Genomic DNA, 19,244 nt, shown 5'->3' on the forward strand with positions numbered 1-19,244 from the left:
TTCAGTCTTGGCAAAGTATACAGATTCGTTCCGCACTTCGACGTTTTCTCGCAGGTTCGTATTGATAACGCCAAGTCTCGTCAGTAACACAGAGACTTACCAGAGCAAATGTCGAAGTCTCCATAGCTGTCCCGCATATTTACAAAGAAGAGAGAGTAAAATAAAACTAAAATTGCTGTTCCAATAGGAGATTCCGGTTGCTTATACAATTACGAGCTCAGTGGCAGTAGGTACGGGGCTCCAAACCATTTCACTAAAATGCGATAAATTTAATTCTCTTATTTATGGTTTAAAAGTAGTTTTCTCAAGCCGTCCTCAAGTACAGAAAACTTGCCTCAACAGAGAACTATCAAATGGTGGGGGGCGGAGAAATTTCAGCGATCACCGACCGGTTAATTCGTAAATTCCTCAAGATGGCTTATTGCTGCAGAGGTTCCAAGGGCCGTTGTATTAAAAAATCCAAGCCAAGACGACGCAATGGTTGCGTGGAGGGACACCGGTCCCTCTGACGGCGCCACATCAGTAACGCCAACCTGTGCGTGGGTGGGCCGGACGCTCCTCGGCTGAAAGCCTAAACGACCGTCGCTACTCCCACCGCCACTTACGTTGGCAAAAGGATCTTTAGCTCTCAGAGGAAGCACGCGGTTTTAATGGATCAGATGTTACAAAACTGTTGATAAATGCCCTCTCCCCCTCCGTTCGTTGCAGTACTTGGTAGGCTTTACACCGAGACGAGTAGTCGCGTGGTTGTGACCGCCATTTTCTGATTAATGTTTTAGTTTCTACTGCCTTGGAAGCAACCACGCGCAGATAGACTCAGTTTTTATCAAGTCATTGGCGATAGGACGCTCTTAGCGAACCCGACCATGTTTAAGATGCAAATATTGGTTTGCACCGTGAGAGGTCAGCTTCACCGTTTTATCGATGTTAAATTGGTAAGTTTTGTCGTGCTGCTCTTCTCTGTGGTCTCGCAACGTGACTCTACTCATGGCTCTTTACCGTTAGAGTCCTGGCGTTGGTCTTTATGAGACTGCATAAAAGTTCTCTCTAGGGGCTGGTATAATTCTCGTTATTTATGTTCGCGTTTTATGTCTTTTAAGGTATGACTCTGCTTTTCTTTTGGCTGTCTCGTTGTTACTAGTCTGCAGCCTCAATCAGTTCTCTTCGTTAATCAATTAATTTTAATCAGCAACTGAAATCTCTGCACTTCATGAAGAAGAAACCAACACCATCGCAGTCCAGTGAGCACCGGACTATGAGGTGAGGTCATTCTGATCTGATGATAGGGAAGACGGTGACAGGCAGAGCTCATTTATTCCAGTCCCTCCGAAACCAAACCATCTACAACGGTAGGCGTCCATGTATCGTTGCCATATATATAGCCAAGATGTGCGGGACAAACTTAGCACACACTTTTACCTTCTTTGAAACATCATGGGGAACGATTAGATTCAGAGACATTCAGTTTGTTGGTCATTTGCGATTTGTGACACAACACAACTGTCACATGTCCACTGCTTAACAAAACCTGCTCACAATTGACAGGTCGAATGTATATCTGTTGTCTACAGTCGTTAGTTCAAGCTGACACCGTAGTTACTGCGCTGATGTCGCTTAGATGCCAGGAATAAAATCAGTCTCGGAACTTTCTGGATGGAGAGTTGCATACAGGTCTTACACAGTTTCTGATTGGGAAGGTCTACCTAAATAAGTCGTCCACCAAGGGCAATGTTTAGAAAAAATGGATATCCTGCCCAGAAGATTTACAAGACTTTGTCAGTTAAAGCCAAAAAAAGAGTGAATAACAAGGATAACACACCGGCAAAATCCCTAGCTTTTGTTTTTCGCCGGCTGGGGTGGCCAAGCGGTTCTAGGGGCTAAAGTATGGAACCGCGCGACCGCTACGGTCGCAGGTTCGAATCCTGCCTCGGGCATGGATGTGTGTGATGTCCTTAGGTTAGTTAGGTTTAAGTAGTTCTAAGTTGTAGGGGACTTATGACATCAGAAATTAAGTGCCATAGTGCTCAGAGCCATTTGATTTTTTTGTTTTTCCTTTGTCGGCAATGTTTTGTTCAAAATAGCCTCATTCCTTCGGAAATTTCAGTTGAAAGCGTTTTTCCGCCCACCATTTAAGATTTCAGACCTCCTGGTACCAGTGAAAAACGATTTGTTGCTTCTGAAGTCTAAAATTTATGAAATATCTTGCCAGTGTGCTTTCGCTCATCTAGACCAAACCACGCTCACTATGGAAGACCGCTGTACGGAACATCAACGCTGCCCTCACCTTTACAACCAACCTGGGTCAACTGCTGCTGAATATCTCCACCGGACGTTCGGTGGAACATGATAAAACAGTGATTTTGGCCTCCACAATGTTTTGTTTTCAGAGTCCATTATTAAAGAATTCTCTTTTTTATGCTATTTATTTGTTTATCTTATGGCAATAAATAGACAAGTCAACGGTCTTGCTGCAGTGGCAACACCCGTTCCCGTCAGATCATCGAAGTTAAGTGCTGTCGGGCTAGGCTAGCACTTGGATGGGTGTCCGCCCAGGTCTGCTGAGCACTGTTGGCAAGCAGGGTGCACTCAGCCCTTGTGAAGCCGAGTACCTACTTGACTGAGAAGTAGCGGCTCCAATCACTAAAACTAACAACAGCCAGGTAAGCTGAGTGCTGACTGCATGCCCCTCCGTACCCGCGTCCAGTGACGCCTGTCGGCTGAGGGTGACACGGCGGTCAGTCGGTACCTTTGGGCCTTCCGGGCAATGTTCGGCAGAAGAAAGAGACAATACACATAGAAAGATTACAAAACTACTACATGTCAACGTTTCAACACTGCTCTCCAGCACAAAATAACACAAATGAAAATAGCCACCTGAGGCTATCAAGGTCTTTTATGTATTTTATCACACCACTCGTCGCTGTCAGGAAATCTTCGAAAGTACCCTTGGCACGTGCGGGACACACTGATACAAAATGGGCACTTGTCTGTCGTTCCGCTCCACAGTCACACGATGAATATTTGCGCCACTTGTGGAGAGTGTATGCCATCTTTCACGACCTATTCGAATGCGGAAGGTTAGGAAATTGGCCCAGGTTGGTCAAATCCAAGGAGTGTCTTCTGCACGCAGCGCAGTTTCAGCATTACGGACGGCAGTTTTGTTACCAGCAGCGTTTCTGTTCATCGATGTTATTGAAGTCAGTTACCATGAGATTCCTGGCTATGGTAAGAGTGGGATATCTTGATCTTCATCTACATCTACATCTACATCCATACTCCGCAAGCCACCTGACGGTGTGTGGCGGAGGGTACCTTCAGTACCTCTATCGGTTCTCCCTTCTATTCCAGTCTCGTATTGTTCGTGGAAAGAAGGATTGTCGGTATGCCTCTGTGTGGGCTCTAATCTCTCTGATTTTATCCTCATGGTCTCTTCGCGAGATATACGTAGGAGGGAGCAATATACTGCTTGACTCTTCGGTGAAGGTATGTTCTCGAAACTTTGACAAAAGCCCGCACCGAGCTACTGAGCGTCTCTCCTGCAGGGTCTTCCACTGGAGTTTATCTATCATCTCCGTAACGCTTTCGCGATTACTAAATGATCCTGTAACGAAGCGCGCTGCTCTCCGTTGGATCTTCTATCAACCCTATCTGGTACGGATCCCACACTGCTGAGCAGTATTCAAGCAGTGGGCGAACAAGCGTACTGTAACCTACTTCCTTTGTTTTCGGATTGCATTTCCATAGGATTCTTCCAATGACTCTCAGTCTGGCATCTGCTTTACCGACGATCAACATTATATGATCATTCCATTTTAAATCACTCCTAATGCGTACTCCCAGATAATTTATGGTATTAACTGCTTCCAGTTGCTGACCTGCTATATTGTAGCTAAATTATAAGGGATCTTTCTTTCTATGTATTCGCAGCACATTACACTTGTCTACATTGAGATTCAATTGCCATTCCCTGCACCATGCGTCAATTCGCTGCAGATCCTCCTGCATTTGAGTCCAATTTTCCATTGTTACAACCTCTCGATACACCACAGCATCATCTGCAAAAAGCCTCAGTGAACTTCCGATGTCATCCACCAGGTCATTTATGTATATTGTGAATAGCAACGGTCCTATGACACTCCCCTGCGGCACACAGGCTCTGCAGGGAATCCTACTATACTGGAAGGTCGGGGTTATCAGCAGTCTTCTGGTATTCCAATGACGTAGACGAATGGGCGAAGGGGGGTGGGGGTGTCCAAGGGAACCTGACCCCTACCCTCTTCCATTTAAATGAAATTGCACACCACCTAGTTGCAATGTAGCGAAACTGAAAGATAAAGGGAGCGATCAAACAGTTTCCTTTTGAGGGCGTTGCTGCTTCGTATATGCGACGTAGCTCGAATGCGGTGCGAGTATATAGCGAATGACATTTGGGCAAGGGACTAGTGTGGCATTCGTGTCTTTCCGACGTGTATCCGGTAAATCTGGAAACGTGAATTATGGCGACGTTATTGCCAAATGAGTCCAAACAGGACCAACATACTTTTTTTTTTCATTGCATCTATCGGAGACTGTAGAATGTGTGTATGGGAGTATTTCTGTCAAAATCACCGTTGTGGACTGGTCTGACAAGTGGTGCTGCCCCTTTATGATAATGACTTCCTCACATCGCAATGTAACGCATGTACATTGTTGGCATTACTTCAGTTAATTTATTTTGTTAATCAGTTCATTCTTACTTGTAGTTGAATTTAATGTATGTGCCGCCATTTATTATTTTTGTGCTGTGTACTATTCTGATAGTTTCAAACTTTGGATAAGTTTATAACAAGAAAGAAGAGGAAAATAGAGTTTGATACGTACACTAGCGTTATGGTAAGTTAAAAATATGTACCCACTACAATGATAGCCTAATTGTGTATCTATAGCAGTTTAATGTTAGCACTGGAATCGTTATTGGGAGACTAGTAGAACTTCGGAGTCGCAATATTTTACAAGCCACCGTAGTGGCAAAGCATTACAAATAACATTAAACTAAAATCAGTGCATAAAAATACACTTCGAGTTGCCTGTGGCGACCATAAACCTTGTTGACGAACAAAAATATGGCCCGAACGGCGATTGTAGCATTCCTTTAAAACAAATTGCTCAAAATGGTCACTATTAGCCCAAATAGCAACATATTGCCCAATCTGGTCACCCGTGCGGCGCCGAAATTATGGAAACCGGTGTCGATGCGGAACGATGGGGAGGGGTTTTTGGAGAGCAGAAGGGGACTGTGATGGCAGCACAATGTTTTTTCAGCAGGCTGCTTGAATTTGTCCGAGCCGGCTGCGCCCTCATCCCTCCTCCCCCCACCCCAGTCCCGAAACACATATGCTACAAAACGCCACTGTTTCCTGCGCATGTACCCCGTCAGAAATATGGGATATGATCACCATGCACACGCACACGCCGCACAACGGGTTGGCATACTCTGGATCAGGTGATCGAGCAGCTGCTGCGTTACAGTCTCCCATTCATGCACCAGTGCCTGCCGGAGCTCCTGAAGTATCCTAGGGGTTTGAAGAAGTGCAGCGATGCGTCGACCGAGAGCATCCCAGACGTGCTCGATGGGTTTTAGATCTGGAGAACAGCAGGCCACTCCATTCACCTGATATGTTTCAAGGTACTCCTCCACGATGGCAGCTCGATGGGGCCGTGCGTTATCATCCATCAGATGGAAGGTGGGACCCACTGCACCCCTGAGATGGTGGACATACTGGTGTAAAATGACGTCCCGATACACCTGAACTGTTACAGTGCCCCTGTCAAAGACATGCAGGGGTGTATGTGCACCAATCATAATCCCACCCCACAACATCAAACCACGACCTCCATACAGGTTCCTTTCAAGGACATTAAGGGGTTGGTATCTGGTTCCTGGTTCACGCCAGATGGAAAGCCGGCAAGAATCACTGTTTAGACTATACTCGGACTCGTCCGTGAACATAACCTGGGACCATTGTTCCACTGACCATGTACTGTGTTCTTGACACCATGCTTTATGGGTTCTCCTGTGACTAGGGGTCAGTGGAATTCACCTTGCAGGTCTCCGGGCGAATAAACCATGGCTGTTCAGTCATCTGTAGACTGTGTGTCTGAAGACAACTGTTCCAGTGGCTGTGCAAGGTCCCGAGCAAGGCTACCTGCAGTACTCCGTGGCCGTCTGCGGACACTGACGGTGAGATATCGTTCTTCTTGTGGTGTTGTACACTGTGGACGTCCCGTACTGTAGCGCCTGGACACGTTTCCTGTCTTCTGGAATTGTTGCCATAATCTTGCTATCACGCTTTGTGGCACACGGAGTGCCCGTGCTACGACCTGCTGTGTTTGACCAGCCTCCAGTCGCCTTAGTATTCTACCCCTCATAACGTCATCAGTGTGTGTTCTTTGAGTCATTTTCAACACACAGTCATCATTAGCACGCCTGAAAACATCTGCACACTTACACGCTGCACCATACTCTGACACGCACCAACACACCTCTGCGTATGTGGACTGCTGCCAGCACCACCGTGCGATGACAGCAGGTCAAATGCACCGCATGGTCATACCCCGAGGTGATTTAAACCCGCAAACCACCCACAAGAGCGTTGTTTCACCGTGCATCAGCGTTATCCTTAATTTACGAGCATGAGTGTAGTAGGGGTCAATGAAGTGAAATGGAAAGAAGATAAAGATTTCTTGTGAGATGAGTATCGGGTAATATCAACAGCAGCAGAAAATGGTTTAAGGGAAGTAGGATTCGTTATGAATAGGAAGGTATGGCAGAGAGTGTGTTACTTTGAACAGTTCAGTGATAGGGTTGTTCTTATCATAATCGACAGCAAGCCAACACCGACAACGATAGTTCAGATATGCATGCCGACGTCGTAAGCTGAAGACGAAGAGACAGAGAATATATATGAAGATTATGAGAGGGTAATAAACTAAGTAAAGGGAGATGAAAATCTAATAGTCATGTGGGACTGGAATGAAGTTGTAAGGAAGAAGTAGAAGAAAAGGTGACAAGAGAATATTAGCTTGGTACTAGGAATGACAAAGGAGAAATACTAATTGACTACTGTAATAAATTTCAGATAGTAATAAAGAATACTCTGTTCAAGAATCACAAGAGGAGAACGTATACTTGGAAAAGGCCAGATGATATGGGAAGATTTCAGTTAAATTACATCATGATCAGACAGAGATTCCGAAATCAGATACTGGATTGTAAGAGGTACCCAGGAGCAGATATAGACTCAGATCACATCGTAGTACTGATAAGTGCGGGCTGAAGTTCAAGACATTAGTCAGGAAGAATCAATACGCAGAGAAGTGGGATACGGAAGTACTAAGCAATGAAGTTCTCTAAGGCTATAGATGCATCAATAAGGAAAAGCTCAGTATGCAGTACAGTTGAAGAGGAATGGACATCCATCAAAAGGGGGATAACAGAAGTTAGGAAAGAAAACATAGGAACAAAGAAGGTAACTGCGAAGAAACCATGGGTAACAGAGGAAATACTTCAATTCATCGATGAAAGGAGGAAGTGCAAAAATGTTACGGGGGACTCAGGAATACAGAAATACAAGTCGCTGAGGAATGAAATAAATAGGAAGTGCAGGGAAGCTAAGACGAAGTGGCTGCATGAAAACTGTGAAGAAATCTAAAAAGAAATGGTTCAAATGGCTCTGAGCACTATGGGACTTAACATCTATGGTCATCAGTCCCCTAGAACTTAGAACTACTTAAACCTAACTAACCTAAGGACAGCACACAACACCCAGCCATCACGAGGCAGAGAAAATCCCTGACCCCGCCGGGAATCGAACCCGGGAACCCGGGCGTGGGAAGAGAGAACGCTACCGCACGACCACGAGATGCGGGCCTTAAAAGAAATGATTACCGGTAGGACTGACTCAGTATACACGAAGTCAAAACTATCTTCGGTGACATTAAAAGCAAGTGTGGTAACATTAAGAGCGCAACGGGAATTCCACTGTTAAATACAGACGAGACAGCGGATAAGTGGAAATAACACACTGAAAGCCTCTATGAGGAGTAAGATTTGTCTGATGTGATAGAAGAAGAAAAAGGATTAGATTTAGAAGAGATAGGGGATCCAGTATTAGAATCAGAATTTTAAAGAGCTTTGAAAGACTTAAGATCAAATATTGCAGAAGGGATAGATAACATTCCATCAGAATTTCTAAAATCGTTGGGGGAAGTGGCAACAAAATGACTATTCACGTTGGTGTGTAGAAGGTATGACTCTGGCGACATACCATCTGACTTTCGGAAAAACATCATCCACACAATCCCGAAGACGGCAAGAGATGACAAGTGAGAGAATTATCGCACAGTCAGTTTAACAGCTCATGCCTCCAAGTTGCTGACAAGAATAATGTACAGAAGAATGGAAAATAAAACTGAGGATGAGCTAGATGACGATCAGTTTGACTTTAGGACAGGTAAAGGCATGAGAGGAGCAATTCTGATGCTGCGGTTAATATTGGAAGCAAGACTAAAGAAAAATCAGGACACGTTCATAGGATACGTCGGCCTTGGAAAAAGCGTTCGGCAATGTAAAATTGGGCAAGGTGTTCGAAATTCTGAGAAAATCAGGGGTAAACTATAGGGAGAGACGGGTCATATACTATACGTACAACAGACAACCGGGAATAATAAGAGTGGACGACCGAGAACGAAGTGCTCGAATTAAAAAGGCTGTACGACAAGGATGGAGTCTTTCGCCCCTGCTGTTCAATCTGTACATCGAGGAAGCAGTGATGTAAATAAAAGAAAGTTTCAGGAGTAGAACTAAAATTCAAGGTGAAAGTATATCAATGATACAATTCGTTGATGACATTGCTATCCTGAGTGAAAGTGAAGAAGAATTACATGATCTTCTGAATGGAATGAACAGTCTAATGAGTACAGGGTATGGATTGAGAGAAAATCGGAGAAAGACGAATGTAATGAGAAGTAGTAGAAATGAGAACAGGGAGAAGCTTAATATTAGGATCGATGGTCACGAAGTAGATGAAGATAAGGAATTCTGCTGCCTAGGCAGTAAAATAACGGGGGACGGACGGAGCAAGGAGGACATCAAAAGCAGATTAGCAATGTCAAAAAGGGCATTCCTGGCTAAGAAAAGCCTACTAATATCAAATACCGGCCTTAATTTGAGGAGGAAATTTCTGAGAATGCTGGAGTACAGCATTGTATGGTAGTGAAACATGGACTGTAGCAAAATCGGAACAGAAGAGAATCGAAGCATTTGAGATGTCGTGCTACAGGCGACTGTTGAAAATTAGGTGGACTGATAAGGTAAGGAATGAGGAGGTCCTGTGCAGAATCGTAGAGGAAAGGAATATTAGGAAACCACTGATAAGGAGAAGGGACAGGATGATGGGACATCTGTTAAGACATGAGGGAATGACTTCCATGGTACTGGAGGGAGCTGTAGAGGGCAAACACTGTTGAGGAAGACCAAGATTGGCACAAATCCAGAAAATAATAGAGGACGTAGGTTGCAAGTGCTACTCTGAGTGAAGAGGTTAGCAGAGGAGAGGTATTCGTGGCGGCCGCAACAAACCAGTCAAAAGACTGATAACTGAAGCCACGAATTCTCTGCGCTATTATATCATAAAATGTGCAGGCATTCATGCGCTATAATGACGAAACATACATAATTAAATGAAAAACAATATCAGAATTCCACCTTTTGATGTGATGCATTTATTTTGTTTGAAAACTATGTACAACAACCAATTTTTTCGACATTCTCCACCGAGTGGATTATCTCTACGCCTTAAAGCGCTGCGCTAGCAGTTCCTGGATCCAGGAGACGAGTATGTTTTTTTGTGAGTTCTCATTTTCAGTTTAGGCAAATGCTACGATTAGTCCCTTACTATAGAGCAGTCAGTTCCATTCGAATTCCTTTCTTTCCTAACAGATTCCAGTTCCCTTAAAAAAGCATTATCTCTGCTTAAATGAAAAGAGCTGCATCGACGGCGAACTGAGAAGTTTTCCAGAGACTCCCGGCATCAAAACCTGTAAGGCGGCTAACGATCGTGATTTTGTACTATGTATCTGTGCAAAAGATTGCTCATTTGTGGAACATCGATATATCATGTCTTCATGTTTTACTACATGAATGGTGTTCTACTGTGAAATGTCTTATTCGTAATATCCTTTGAACAGTAAGTTTAACCGTCACAACCAAAACGTATTTGTGAATAAACGTCGTAGAAACGACAACATATTTTGTATATCGTACAGGAGTTTATTAGCATCAAAGACTGATAGCCACATTATCAGGGATTAATACAAACTGATTTATGAGGTCACATACATTACAAGTCTAGCTGAAATTAACGCGTGAATCGATGTTAAGATCCCAAAACTGGAGCTCACGGTATGTGTATATTCCGTTTTATTTTATAAATAACTTTAGTTGCTATAGTTTCAAGTTGACTGTTGAAATAATTTAAAAGAAATTTTTGATCAGTCACGGAAGTTGAAAAATTTTAATGAAATGAAAGATGCTTATTAAAATTTGAGCCTGGATTGAGGAACGTAGGATGCTTGGATATGCTGAAAAATTCTGAGTTGCTTTCAGATAAGTTGTAAATTTACATACGAAATTGTAGTAGGAGAAAGATAGCTTCTTTCTATAGAGATTTCAACCTGTTTAACTTTAAGTTATTCAGCTCAACGTTAAGATTCTTCTGCTCTGCGATAGTAAAACTTACATTAGAAGACTGAGATGTGTGTCTTAGCAAAGAAGCAGTACATTACATACGAATTCTAATTCGTTTGGCAATAGACTGGAGTTATCCTGTCGCCAAATAAAGGAATATTTCATTGTGCATTTGGGTATGAATCACTTAAAAACTTTACCACAAATATTGCAGAAAATGAAAAGTGCTACTGATGTGCGGTTTTCATAAGATGGATTGGGAGTCAGCGGCTCTTATTGTTATCCAGTCAACAGATAGTAATAATAACTAGGAAGTGTATTTTTTGCACAAAACACACTTTTTTAAATTGAACAGTGCCTATTGACATTAACAATCAACAGACTAAAAGTAGGGTAAGTCAGAATGTCAGTAGTGTTTGTTACAGCGTCCGTCCGAGTCCAAGTCGCTTACAAGATATCTTATTTTGAAAGGTCCCACACAGACATTGGTTTGTGCCATTCAACCTGTGTAGTTTCTGGGTACGTTGTTGTTCTGTTTGCCTACAGTATTCCTGTGTGTTCCTTGAGCACATTGTTAGTTATGTGTGACCGGATGGAGTGGCCGTGCGGTTCTAGGCGCTACAGTCTGGAACCGAGCGACCGCTACGGTCGCAGGTTCGAATCCTGCCTCGGGCATGGATGTGTGTGATGTGCTTAGGTTAGTTAGGTTTAATTAGTTCTAAGTTCTAGGTGACTGATGACCTCAGAAGTTAAGTCGCATAGTGCTCAGAGCCATTTGAACCAAGTTATGTGTGACCTTCCAAGCAATTGGTCATGAGTGGACGATGGGATTTACCAATGCTGAAACACTCGACATTCTCATGGTGTATGGAGAGTGCAGAAAGAATGCAGTTCGCTCTTGTACGGTGTATGAGGCAAGTTATTCCAACAGACCCCAACCATCTCGGCAGGGAGAACCGATAGAGAGAACCGATAGAGGTAAGTACCCTCCGCCACACACCGTCAGGTGACTTGCTGAGTATGGATGTAGATGTAGATATTAATCAACGTCTTTAACTAGTTACGTGAAAGTGGTAGTGAAACACAGAGACAACGTAACAGAAGGAAACAAGTGACGACCAAAGAAGAGGAAATTAAAGTTCTTGCTGCTGTTGCAGTTGATCCGCGGGTTAGCTCCCGTACAATCGCATGAGAAAGTGGCATGATTGGGGCAAGTGCCCCACGCGTTCTCCATTGTCATAGGTTCTATCCTTATCACATCTCCCTCCTTGAAGAGCTGCATGGACACGATTATGAGAATCGTGTTAATTTCTGTGCATGGCCATTAAGACAGGATACTACAGATGTGTCACGTATCTTGTTTAGTGATGAAATGACATTTACCAACCTTGGCCAGGAAGACCGCTGAAACATGCGCTATTGGTCTGTTGACAATCCCCTTTGGCTCCGTTTGGTGGGTTGTCAGCATCCATGGTGTGTAAACGAGTGATGCAGGATAGTGAAACATCAGCTCATGTGCCCGTTTTCCATAGACGAACACTGAACACGTACAAGTATCGCAGCCTCCTAACAGACCTCCACGAATGCTAGAAGACGTTCTTCTGCGGTCTAGGAGGAACCTGTGGTACCAACATGATGGCTGTCCAGCCCATAGTGCACAAAGTACTACAGCATGTCTTTACAAATACACTCCTGGAAATGGAAAAAAGAACACATTGACACCGGTGTGTCAGACCCACCATACTTGCTCCGGACACTGCGAGAGGGCTGTACAAGCAATGATCACACGCACGGCACAGCGGACACACCAGGAACCGCGGTGTTGGCCGTCGAATGGCGCTAGCTGCGCAGCATTTGTGCACCGCCGCCGTCAGTGTCAGCCAGTTTGCCGTGGCATACGGAGCTCCATCGCAGTCTTTAACACTGGTAGCATGCCGCGACAGCGTGGACGTGAACCGTATGTGCAGTTGACGGACTTTGAGCGAGGGCGTATAGTGGGCATGCGGGAGGCCGGGTGGACGTACCGCCGAATTGCTCAACACGTGGGGCGTGAGGTCTCCACAGTACATCGATGTTGTCGCCAGTGGTCGGCGGAAGGTGCACGTGCCCGTCGACCTGGGACCGGACCGCAGCGACGCACGGATGCACGCCAAGACCGTAGGATCCTACGCAGTGCCGTAGGGGACCGCACCGCCACTTCCCAGCAAATTAGGGACACTGTTGCTCCTGGGGTATCGGCGAGGACCATTGGCAACCGTCTCCATGAAGCTGGGCTACGGTCCCGCACACCGTTAGGCCGTCTTCCGCTCACGCCCCAACATCGTGCAGCCCGCCTCCAGTGGTGTCGCGACAGGCGTGAATGGAGGGACGAATGGAAACGTGTCGTCTTCAGCGATGAGAGTCGCTTCTGCCTTGGTGCCAATGATGGTCGTATGCGTGTTTGGCGCCGTGCAGGTGAGCGCCACAATCAGGACTGCATACGACCGAGGCACACAGGGCCAACACCCGGCATCATGGTGTGGGGAGCGATCTCCTACACTGGCCGTACACCACTGGTGATCGTCGAGGGGACACTGAATAGTGCACGGTACATCCAAACCGTCATCGAACCCATCGTTCTACCATTCCCAGACCGGCAAGGGAACTTGCTGTTCCAACAGGACAATGCACGTCCGCATGTATCCCGTGCCACCCAACGTGCTCTAGAAGGTGTAAGTCAACTACCCTGGCCAGCAAGATCTCCGGATCTGTCTCCCATTGAGCATGTTTGGGACTGGATGAAGCGTCGTCTCACGCGGTCTGCACGTCCAGCACGAACGCTGGTCCAACTGAGGCGCCAGGTGGAAATGGCATGGCAAGCCGTTCCACAGGACTACATCCAGCATCTCTACGATCGTCTCCATGGGAGAATAGCAGCCTGCATTGCTGCGAAAGGTGGATATACACTGTACTAGTGCCGACATTGTACATGCTCTGTTGCCTGTGTCTATGTGCCTGTGGTTCTGTCAGTGTGATCATGTGATGTATCTGACCCCAGGAATGTGTCAATAAAGTTTCCCCTTCCTGGGACAATGAATTCACGGTGTTCTTATTTCAATTTCCAGGAGTGTAGTTTCCAAGTCGTTGGGTCGACGCCGGTAGAGTTTTTTTCTGTGGGGAAAGCTGAATGACGCTGTCTGCATGGACATACTAACTACATCCGATGATATGCAACGACATATTACTGCAGCCTGCTCGGACATCTCTGCTGAAATGCTAGCGCGTGTGTAGCAGTCGTTCCATACCAGACTGGGGAAGTGTATTGCCGCTGCCGGCAGTCATTTTGAACACAGCCTGTCATGGTGAGTTGTCTCGTTGGTGATCAGAATCCACATAACTAGTGTATTCACTTGTGTTGTTCTTTAGTGTGTGCTATGACAGGTATTGTACAAGTATCAGTGTTGGAAGCTTTCAAAATACGATATCTCCTGCAACAAACACCACTGACATTCTATTTTCCCCACCGTTTGTTTCTTAAAGTCAATACGCATTTTTCGATTTAAGAAGTGTATGCTTTCACAAAAACAGACTTTCTAAATACTATAACAGTCTGTTGACTGGCTAGCAATACGAGCCGCTGGCTGCCAACTCATTCTGTGAAAACCGCGCATCAATAGCACTCTCCATTTTGCAGTATTTGCGGTGATACTACATTCAAATTCTTGAGAATATGTCATATTTTTTAAAGAAAAGCATTTCTTGCTTAATTTTGTGGACCAAATACTATTTGCATGAAGGCTTCCCGAAAGCAAATATGTATAAAATTAATAAAGAAATAAACGTATTTTCAGAAGAAAATAAAAAAGCTTGAGCCTTTATAAGGCCCTCTTTAAAAAATCGGATTCCCCTTCCACCCCCTCATCTGTTTGATAAAATTCTGGCTACGTCCCAGGGTATTCACGTAGTAACGCGCTCTTCCGTCTTGTGTCAGGAGGTGGAATGTTGAAGAGCCTCTTAATCTCCGTGCGAGCTGTATTTCAGTCTGTCCACCACTCTCTCTCTCCCTCCCTCTCCCCCTCTCTCTCCCTCCTTCTCTCCCTCTCTCGCTCTCTCTCTCTCTCTCCTCTCTCTCTCTCTCTCACACACACACACACACACAAAAGAGTATGGCGATACTCATACCACACTTCGCCGCATCGTGTTCTTTGACGTAGCAAAACAAATATCCCGTGAAGGATACTCATTGCACTACAAAAAGCAGTGATGTCCATTGCTCTAGAATACGATCACAGCACATGAACAACTGTGCCATTTCGCTCGGCAGGCTTCTTACCGAATTATCGATGAAGGGTTACAATATGTCTACATCAGTTAAGGAATTATTCCACTAAATCCATTAAATATTCTCTCTAAGGAAGGGGGTCTGATGGAGGGAAAACATGAATCCGTATTTGAGAAGAGAGTATCAGAATCCCCTTCCATTGATAACCGTTAGACAATAGATATTTTGATATTTCAGAAATAACAATATTTTATATAAATAATGTCGATAGTCATGTATGAATAAATAAACAGTATTGATACAGTACCCCGATATACAGTGGTTCTGATTTTCTGTGTTCTTCTGCTGAGTACTAGGTGCAAGCAATCAACTGTTTTTCTGTGGTACTGTCAAGTGTTATTGTTGTTTTCTTCAGTCTGCATACTGGTTTGATGCAGATTTCCACGCTAGTCCGTCCTGTATAATTCCTTGCAAGTCTGCATAACTATTGCAACAGGCCCGTATCCGAGGGTAGAGTGAGGGGCTGGTGGGGGGGGGGGGGGGGGGCAGGGTGTGGTCCCATTCCCTGCAAAGAAAATTATAGGACGTGAGGGCGCTATTAATACTGTGAGCTTTCTTGCGAAGGGTATATGGGGTGGGGGGGGAGGGAGGGAGTCGGGTTGGGTCATGACCCCATTCCCCGCAAAGAAAATTTTGGGAGGTGAAGTCGCTATTAATACTGTGAGCCTTCTTTCAACCCCCCCCCCCTCCCCTACGAACCCCTCCCCGCTCCCCACCTCAAGAATATCACCCTGATCTGCGTTCTACATCCATTTGCGACTTTTTATTGCTTCAAGCCTTGATCACGGTCTCCAAATTTTATCCCAACATTTCTCTTTACCAAATTCTACATTTAGATGCCTCGATAGCTTTCTACCGACCAAACCCTTGTTTTAGCCGAGTTCTGTGCACTTATTTCTCTCTATCATACGTATTGATGTAGGTTACTTCTGACTGACCATTCATTCCCACAAATTTTCTTCAAATTAAAACCATTTAAACTTGAGGTATTTTAAAAATAGCCATCACCCTTTTTGACAGATGGTAAACGTCGATAATTTTCTTCCGATATATCGTCAGCAGCGACAGCACTCGTACATTTTATAGAATATATGTAACCATACTTCGGGTTACTTTGCCATCTCTAATAATGGTTAAGATGTCCTAAGATCAGTTGAGGTGAATACTGAGACGGATAAATTGCGTTACTCATAACCCGCTCTTCGACGGGTATTAACATTTCGTCTTTGTTCACTTTTTTACTAGATAACTTCTCAGACTTCCAGTTATTGGGGTAAGTTGCTCCGCTCCCCGCTGCTCCCCCCCCCCCCCCCCCCCTCAATCCGACTCCATCTCATTCCGAATCCCCACTGCGTTCGTATATTCCTCTTGTTTTAGTTCCACCTGAAATTTGCCGGTCGAGCCAAAGACCGCAGCCGAACAGGAGAAAAAGGTAGAAGAGTGGCAGGCTGTGTTGGTGCAGCGGTCCCGACTGGAGAGTTTGCCGGACAAATATTGAACTTCCTCTAAGGCTCGCGCGTATTCGCCTATAGACGGTCAATACGCTTCTGGCACCACTCGGTCTGATTGCACAGTACGGACGTTGCGTCGACAGGACGACGACCCGGTGCGTAACGTAAATAGGAGCTTTCGGTCTCGTACGCGGCCCCGCTCGCCTGGGTTTGTTGAACTCGCATGCCATTACGCAGCGGAAGAGGCATTCGCTGACGAGGGCGCGTCGCGCCGACAACACGCGAACTGGGTTGTCCGTGGTCGGCAGCGTCGACTCTGCGTCCCCGTTATCCGTACGCAGCTCGGCGAACGACGACCGCAGAATTGCGTGTGCGGCGGCGGCTGCAAGCTTTTAAATACCTGCCGCGCGCCACGGCTGCCGAGTGGCGTGATGAGCGTCGGCTTCCGGGTACTAAACGTCAGCGCCTCGTTGCCTTCCCTCCTCCGCCTCCTGCCTACTACTGTGGAGTCTCGCCGGAAACTCAGCGCTCTTTATTCGTCCATGGAATCCAAACCGCCGCAGACATTGGCGCCCAGGTTGATGCAGTGTTGCTTGACCTCCGGAAGGCGTTTGATACAGTTCCGCACTGTTCCCCAGTGAACAAACTATGAGCTTACCGAGTATCAGACCAGGTTTGTCAGTGGCTTCAGGACTACCTTGCAGATGGAACTCAACACGTCGTTCTTAATGTAACGAGGTCGGCAGATATAATTTCAGGAGAAACCTTATTATTTATTGAAATGATTATTAAATCAAGACCCTAAGATGTCTACAGGCGTTGATATACATCAACGGGTCCCGACCGGGACTTGAACCTGGGATCTCCTGCTTACATGACAGACGCTCTATCCATCTTTTTTTTTTATTACAGAGGGTAGCTAACCCTCTGACCGAACACGATGAGCTACCGTGACTGCACCCATCTGAGCCACCGAGGGCACAGAGGGTAGTGCGACTGTAGGGATTTATCCCTTGCGCACTCCCCGTGAGACCCACATTCTTAACTTAGTGTCCACACACTACATTCATAGTGCCCCTGCCCATTACACTCACTACTCGTGGCAGACAATCTTACCGAGAAGAGATACCATCTTCATATACACTCCTGGAAATTGAAATAAGAACACCGTGAATTCATTGTCCCAGGAAGGGGAAACTTTATTGACACATTCCTGGGGTCAGATACAGCACATGATCACACTGACAGAACCACAGGCACATAGACACAGGCAACAGAGCATGCACAATGTCGGCACTAGTACAGTGTATATCCACCTTTCGCAGCAATGCAGGCTGCTATTCTCCCATGGAGACGATCGTAGAGATGCTGGATGTAGTCCTGTGGAACGGCTTGCCATGCCATTTCCACCTGGCGCCTCAGTTGGACCAGCGTTCGTGCTGGACGTGCAGACCACGTGAGACGACGCTTCATCAAGTCCCAAACATGCTCAATGGGGGACAGATCCGGAGATCTTGCTGGCCAGGGTAGTTGACTTACACCTTCTAGAGCACGTTGGGTGGCACGGGATACATGCGGACGTGCATTGTCCTGTTGGAACAGCATGATCCCTTGCCGGTCTAGGAATGGTAGAACGATGGGTTCGATGACGGTTTGGATGTACCGTGCACTATTCAGTGTCCCCTCGACGATCACCAGTGGTGTACGGCCAGTGTAGGAGATCGCTCCCCACACCATGATGCCGGGTGTTGGCCCTGTGTGCCTCGGTCGTATGCAGTCCTGATTGTGGCGCTCACCTGCACGGCGCCAAACACGCATACGACCATCATTGGCACCAAGGCAGAAGCGACTCTCATCGCTGAAGACGACACGTCTCCATTCGTCCCTCCATTCACGCCTGTCGCGACACCACTGGAGGCGGGCTGCACGATGTTGGGGCGTGAGCGGAAGACGGCCTAACGGTGTGCGGGACCGTAGCCCAGCTTCATGGAGACGGTTGCGAATGGTCCTCGCCGATACCCCAGGAGCAACAGTGTCCCTAATTTGCTGGGAAGTGGCGGTGCGGTCCCCTACGGCACTGCGTAGGATCCTACGGTCTTGGCGTGCATCCGTGCGTCGCTGCGATCCGGTCCCAGGTCGACGGGCACGTGCACCTTCCGCCGACCACTGGCGACAACATCGATGTACTGTGGAGACCTCACGCCCCACGTGTTGAGCAATTCGGCGGTACGTCCACCCGGCCTCCCGCATGCCCACTATACGCCCTCGCTCAAAGTCCGTCAACTGCACATACGGTTCACGTCCACGCTGTCGCGGCATGCTACCAGTGCTAAAGACTGCGATGGAGCTCCGTATGCCACGGCAAACTGGCTGACACTGACGGCGGCGGTGCACAAATGCTGCGCAGCTAGCGCCATTCGACGGCCAACACCGCGGTTCCTGGTGAGTCCGCTGTGCCGTGCGTGTGATCATTGCTTGTACAGCCCTCTCGCAGTGTCCGGAGCAAGTATGGTGGGTCTGACACACCGGTGTCAATGTGTTCTTTTTTCCATTTCCAGGAGTGTAGTTAAGGCTAACCGGCCATTGACCTTCTGCTTCTGTGCTGGATGCACACGCATTGTCCGAACTCTTACGGGACTCGGTAAGATTGTCCGCCACGAGTAATGAGTGTAATGCGCAGGAGCATTATAACTGTAGTGTGTGGACACTAAGTTGGGAATGTGGGTCTCACGGGGAGCGTGCAAGG

This window comes from Schistocerca cancellata, chromosome 8 (genome assembly GCF_023864275.1).
Source record: "Schistocerca cancellata isolate TAMUIC-IGC-003103 chromosome 8, iqSchCanc2.1, whole genome shotgun sequence".
Taxonomy (NCBI): Eukaryota; Metazoa; Arthropoda; class Insecta; order Orthoptera; family Acrididae; genus Schistocerca; species Schistocerca cancellata.